Source organism: Sturnira hondurensis, unplaced genomic scaffold (genome assembly GCF_014824575.4).
Source record: "Sturnira hondurensis isolate 20B ecotype Veracruz unplaced genomic scaffold, ASM1482457v3 Scaffold0000167, whole genome shotgun sequence".
NCBI classification, from domain to species: domain Eukaryota; kingdom Metazoa; phylum Chordata; class Mammalia; order Chiroptera; family Phyllostomidae; genus Sturnira; species Sturnira hondurensis.
In genome coordinates, this window is record NW_028072798.1 from 3,764,971 (window position 1) to 3,771,154 (window position 6,184).

At 37.8% G+C, this 6,184-nt stretch overlaps 2 pseudogenes; both read right to left on the reverse strand.

Moving 5' to 3' along the window:
- Positions 1 to 1,086: 1,086 nt before the first annotated feature.
- LOC118988291 (small integral membrane protein 8-like) lies at positions 1,087 to 3,403 on the reverse strand (annotated as a pseudogene).
- A 1,863-nt stretch (positions 3,404 to 5,266) lies between these two features.
- On the reverse strand, positions 5,267 to 5,388 carry LOC119001494 (uncharacterized; annotated as a pseudogene).
- Between the last annotated feature and the right edge of the window lie 796 nt (positions 5,389 to 6,184).

Genomic DNA, 6,184 nt, shown 5'->3' on the forward strand with positions numbered 1-6,184 from the left:
TTTCTTTAAATGATATAGGGATATTCAGATTTCCTGCTTTTTGGTCATTTTCATAAATAGTATTTTTTCAAGGTATCTGTCAATTTCACCTAAATTGTCAAATTTATTGACATTAACATACTAGTAATTTTTGTTCTCTTGTCTTTTGTTCTTTTGTCTTATGTTTATTATATCATTGTAACAATTTATAAAAACTAAAATAAGTAACAGTTGAAATCAAATGAAAACATCATACTTTCTTTTTAAAGAAAACTCCAATCACGTTGGGTTATTCCCTCGTTTAATTTTGGTTTTAGTAGTTGAGCATGAGTCTCTTTTCAATTAAAATAAAATTCTGGACCAAAAATAGCTGAGATGGAAAACCAAAATATATGAACCATCTGTGACTCTGAATAAACTGTCTGTCTTTAACACTGACTTCAGGCTTTACAATAATTCACAATTATTTCTTTTTCTTCAAAAATATAGGTTCTATGCCCAGGGAGAGGATGACCATTTCCTCTGAAATAGCAAAACAACTAAACCCTCACAACGATTGCAAATGCACAATTCACCTTAAAATATTAAAAATACCCATGCAAATTTAACAACACTGGGTACTTTCATTATATAGAACTTTACTAAAATTACTTCCATTCTTATGGCACTTTTATAAGAGGCTTTAATTTAAAAATGCATTGAGAAGCTTTCTGTGGAAAAGAATGAGATAATGGCTGCAGCATTGAAAATCCAAAACTTACTGTAGAGGTTTGGTTGCAACCGCAGGAGAAGCATGACCTCACGCATTTTTTGAGTCCATCACTCCGGCAATTCCAGAGCCCTTAAGACAGCTCCATCCCTAGGGCATCAATCCCAATGAGATACTTTCCTCCTCATACAACTGTGCCCTTCAGTGTCAATAGCTTCATAGAGACCCTTTTTCTGCTCCCGTGTTGCATGTAGAGAGCCAATATAAGCCACGCATCAAGGTGTTAATCGAAGCCATTACAGGTTTGTTAAATTCCACGAAGAGCGGTGGATTCCCAGCTCGAAATAAAGTGATCCTGCGGATCCCTCCGAAACCTGGGTTTCCAGAGTNCTCCATCCCTAGGGCATCAATCCCAATGAGATAACTTTCCTCCTCATACAACTGTGCCCTTCAGTGTCAATAGCTTCATAGAGACCCTTTTTCTGCTCCCGTGTTGCATGTAGAGAGCCAATATAAGCCACGCATCAAGGTGTTAATCGAAGCCATTACAGGTTTGTTAAATTCCACGAAGAGCGGTGGATTCCCAGCTCGAAGTAAAGTGATCCTGCGGATCCCTCCGAAACCCGAGTTTCCAGAGTCTTTCTCTTTGGGTGGTTCCCTGTGAGAGGCTGGAGGCTCAGGTGCTGAAGCCACCCTGACTAATGATTTATTTATTACTGGAGTGGCAGGCTCCTGGTGCGAGCGGCGGGCAATGGGCCCTGCGTGGTCAGAGCGCTCTCGGACTCGGCTCAGGGCGCCGCCCTCCCTAGTGGTGAGGGTTCAGGGTGCCCTACCGAACCGCCCTGCCCCAGGCGCCTGGGACTGAGGCCCGCGTGGCTGCAGGGCCGGCCAAGGCCAGATGCGCTGTAACCTCTCGATTCGTTTCTTGACCTGCTCAAGGGTTTGTCAACTTTGTTGAACTTTTCAGGAATGAATGTTTTTTTTTTCTTCTTTTCTTTTTAATTTACTCTATTGCCTATTTTTGTTGTATTGTTGTTAATCTTATCTTTATCGTTTTATTGTTTTGACTTTTGTCCTGACCCCTTTCTTTTTTCTAAGCTTTTTTGGAGAATCTAGGATTACTGATTTTGGTTGTCTTTTCTTTCTCCCCCCCCTAATATGAACATTTAGGGCAATATATTTCCTTGTGAACATTGTTTTGGTAGCATCCCACATATTTTGGTATGCGGTATTTTTGTTATTCAGTTTAACGTACATTCAGATTTCATCTGAACAAAATCCACCCATGAAATTTTTAGGAGCATGATTTTTGCTTTCAAAGCATTTGAGATATATTGATTTCTCCCTTAATTCCATTGTGTTCAGTGATCATTCATTGTATCATCTCAATCCTGTAAAATTTACTGAGTATTTTATGATTTGGTAAAAATGACGTGTACCTGAGATGTTTCTATTCTGTCTGGTATTGTTGGATATAGCATTTGATAAAAGTTAATTAGATCATGTGGTTGATTTGGTTGTTTAAATTTTCTGTTTTTGCTGGGGTTTTTTCCCTAAATATTTTATCAATTACTATGAGGTAGATGTTGAAATCTCTTACTGTGATTGTGGAATTGTCTAATCTTTCCTTTAATTTTGTCATTTCTCCCCACTTGTGTATTAGTTTTTTGTAAGGTGTAAACATATTTATGATTATTATGGCATCCTGGAGAATTGTTCCATTATAAAATGCCTATCTTCGTCTTAAAGCCTAGTTTATGTAGTGTGAATACTGCCCTTCCAATTTTCATTTGCTTGCTATTTGTATCATGTTCCACCTATTTTTTTCAATACACCTGTGCTTTCCTATTTAAAATGCATCTCTTATAGGCAGCATTTTATGGTGGTTTTGTTTGTTTCTGATCTGCTGTGACAATATCTGACTTTTAATTAGATTATATTATTAATGTTTATTAAATTATTTATATATTTGGATTTATGTCATCCATTTTATTATTTTTTTCTCTTTTGTCTCCTCCATTGTTTTGTTTGTTTTGCATTCCCCTCTTTCTGTTCCTGCTTTTCTTGGTTTATTGGAATATGTCTTAGCATTCTACTTTAACTTATATGTTGCTACCCCCGATCGCAGCTGTACCTTATATATCATCCTGTATCATCCTAGCTATATCTTACTGCAGTTTTTAAATTACTTTTTTCCTAGGGACAACAATATCTATCCCTACCTTTTCGCAGACCACTTGTATTTTATAGTATATCATTTTACATAAAATTAGAGATCTTGCAATTATATAGATCTTTTTAATACCTAATGTACCATATATATATATTCATATACAGTCATATACATTCCAACTGCATACATTGAAAACCTGAGAAGACAATGTTATACTTTTTATTTTAAAGTCATAAGTATTTTATAAAACTTGAGAACAAATATTTACCCAGGTATTTACCATTTCTAAAGTTTTTTGTTTTTTTCCAGAAGATCCAAAATTTTCTTTGGAAACATTTCTCTTTAGCCTGAAGAAATATGTCAAACATTTCTTGTACTGAAGTTCTGCTGGTGACATATTTTGTTGGTGTTTCTTTGTCTTAAAATTTCTTCATTTCACCTTCATTCCTGAAGACATTTTTCACTTGGCACAGAATTTTGCATTAACAGTTTAAAAAAAATCAGTACTTTAAAGCTGCTGTTCCACTATGCCTGTCCGCCATGGTTTCTAATGAGAAACCTGTAATTATCTTGCATTTTTACTATATGTATGGCATCCTCTCCTCTTCCTCCTCCTCCTCCTTTGTTTCTCCTCACCCCCTCCTCTTCCTTCTCTTCCTCTTCCTCCTCACCTTTGGTGTTTTGCAGTTAGAACTATTATACAGATAGGCACGATTTTATTCAAGTTTTCCTTTTTGGGGGGTTTTCTGACCCCCAATATGTATTTTTAGGACATTCACATAACTTAAGATTGTGGCCATTTAAAATTTAACACGTTTTCTGCTCCCATTTTCTCTCTCTCTTTCTCTGAAATGGACTATTGTGTAGAGTTGCCCTCCTCTGCTATTCGAGGTGGGCAGAAAGGACCGTTATAGCAAATTTCTTTTGTTGCATATTTTGTCCTAGAGTGGGTTTGGTTGGAGGTTATTCTTTCATTTTGTGTTGATCACATTTTTACATTTTTCAAGTACAAGTTTCAGAGATAAAGGAAAATGTCAGGGACAACTGAAAAGCTAGGAAAAGAAGGCACTGGTTCCAAGTTACAAGCAGTGAGCGATATTAAGCCTGGACAGGGGACACCTTCTGAGGGAAACCCAGCAACACTGGCTGGCCTACAGGGTGGCTGCCAGGTGTGTCTCAGGCTACTCCCAAAATGGCAGCTCCAGGGTGTATTGGGAGGATTTCCTCATGCTATGTGCACTCATCCCGGCACTAGATCACGGAAGGAGCTTGGGAACACAATTTCCTTGCTAAGATTTAAAAAATCAAATAGTTTTCTGTGGACCTAGGATAGCTTACATGTGGCCCCTGCAGAGAGCACGTCACTGCCGACTCTGTTGGTCTCGCAAGGTCATTTCAGCCCTATCATTCTATGATTCTATAATTAATAAGTGACTGAGAGGATCATTTAATTAGTGTTACAATTACATTTGCCTGAGGTGTGCTTGTATCCCTGGCATTTCTCGAAAGCCATAGATGTGGTTTCCTTGAAAAGACCCTTTTGGGAAGTAGTTAGAGGTAGTCTTGCTGAGTTCTCAAAGAACTGTCAGCCTTTTGGCATCCTCAAGGACCATTTTGTTTATCATAAGACAATGCTTGATGGAAAATTAGTAATCATACACAATAGCATGGCAAGAGATCAACTGCCTTGCTTTTGGCAAGAGTTAATGATTTTTTTTTTTGCAAGAGCAGCATAATGCGTGATTTTGCCTTCCATTTTTTACAAAATAAAAATTTGCATACATTTCTGCAAGAGTGAGCCATAGTGTTGAAGAAAAACTAAGAATCACCTAAAACAATTGCGTAGCATAAATAAAAAAGATTGGATGTAACACAGCACAACAAAAAATAATACCCGGCCTGCCTCATTGCACTGAATTTCTGCAGAGCATAAAACTTTCATCTGAAAACAAAGCGGCAGAAATAATAAATGGCTACTATAAATTAAAACTGCTGCAATTACAAGGGGGCACCCCCAAAATAATTTCTCTATATACAGTATGTTCTAATTGTATTGGAAAATCTCTCTCTCTCTCTCTCTCTCCTTGTTCTGCAGAATAAATTCCACTCTCCAAATTTAGGAAAATATTTTTGATGTGCATTATTATAATAGGCTATTGCACTGAGACTCCAAGGCTTTTGCAAAGTAGATAATCTGACGCAATCTAACACAATGAAGCTGAAGTTCTCTTATTATACAAAATGCTCTTCTCCTCCATTCAAATGATTTCCCAGTGATCCACTTAAACCTGGACTCACTAGAACGTATGTATTATTCCTGTTACTGTGGTTCAGTGGTATAGTTGTGTTTCATAGAAGGGAAGGATGTTAGAGCCATTGTTTTTTTTTGTTTTTGTTTTTTTCCCCACTGTACTAGGATAGAAAGGACCAGCTCAGTAGCGTTGGAGGCTACCGCATTTCTGTCATCACAATTACTTTGAACAATCTGGTCCCCCTCGCTTCTGTGGCATCATGGTTGAGTTTGTACCGTAGCCATTGTTACAAACAGCAGTCCGCGGGGTGTGAAACACGTCTCTCAGTTATCCAAAGAAAAGGTGTCAGTTCATTTAACCTACATACACTTGGATTTACCCATGTTCATTACTCTGATTTTCCTGATGACAATACGGCACATATTCCTCCAATGATGAAAATCGATCTTTTCTGAGCTTTACTCCTGAATTGTTTATCCATAGGGGAATTTGTTTAAGGAGTGTTAAAATCTTTCTCTTGGGAAACTGAACAAAACTTTTATAATCACCATTTTTTTAAAAAGTATATTGATATTTCTTATCAATTTTTGCTTTCCAATTCAAATTTGCAATCGATTCCGCTGAAACATGACTATAAAAGAGATCTCCCTCCTACGTACATAGAACTGATTTCTGATGTGTGGTGGGTTATTCGATATGGCTTTAGTCTTTCACCTGGAGCTGGAATGCGGACTGTCCACAGGCTCTGTGGACTTTCTATAGAGTCTGTTTCATTTGGGCCAGGATGTCATGTGACTTCCCAAACAGACAATTCCCTGGTGCTGGGTCAGCAGCTCTGTAACACACAGGCATTTTCTGGATATCCAAATCAATAAAGTTATTGGTGAAAAATGAAAAATATGTCTTTTATTTTATAGAAAAAACCTGTAAGGACTTTTGGCCAACCCAGTCTTTACACAACAGAGCTTGGAAGAGCCCGCACACTGGGGCTCTCTGCTCTCTCCCACCCCACCCAGCCTGAGAGCTGACGGTTAAACTCTCACCCCTGGATAAATGTGTTTGAAAATACCT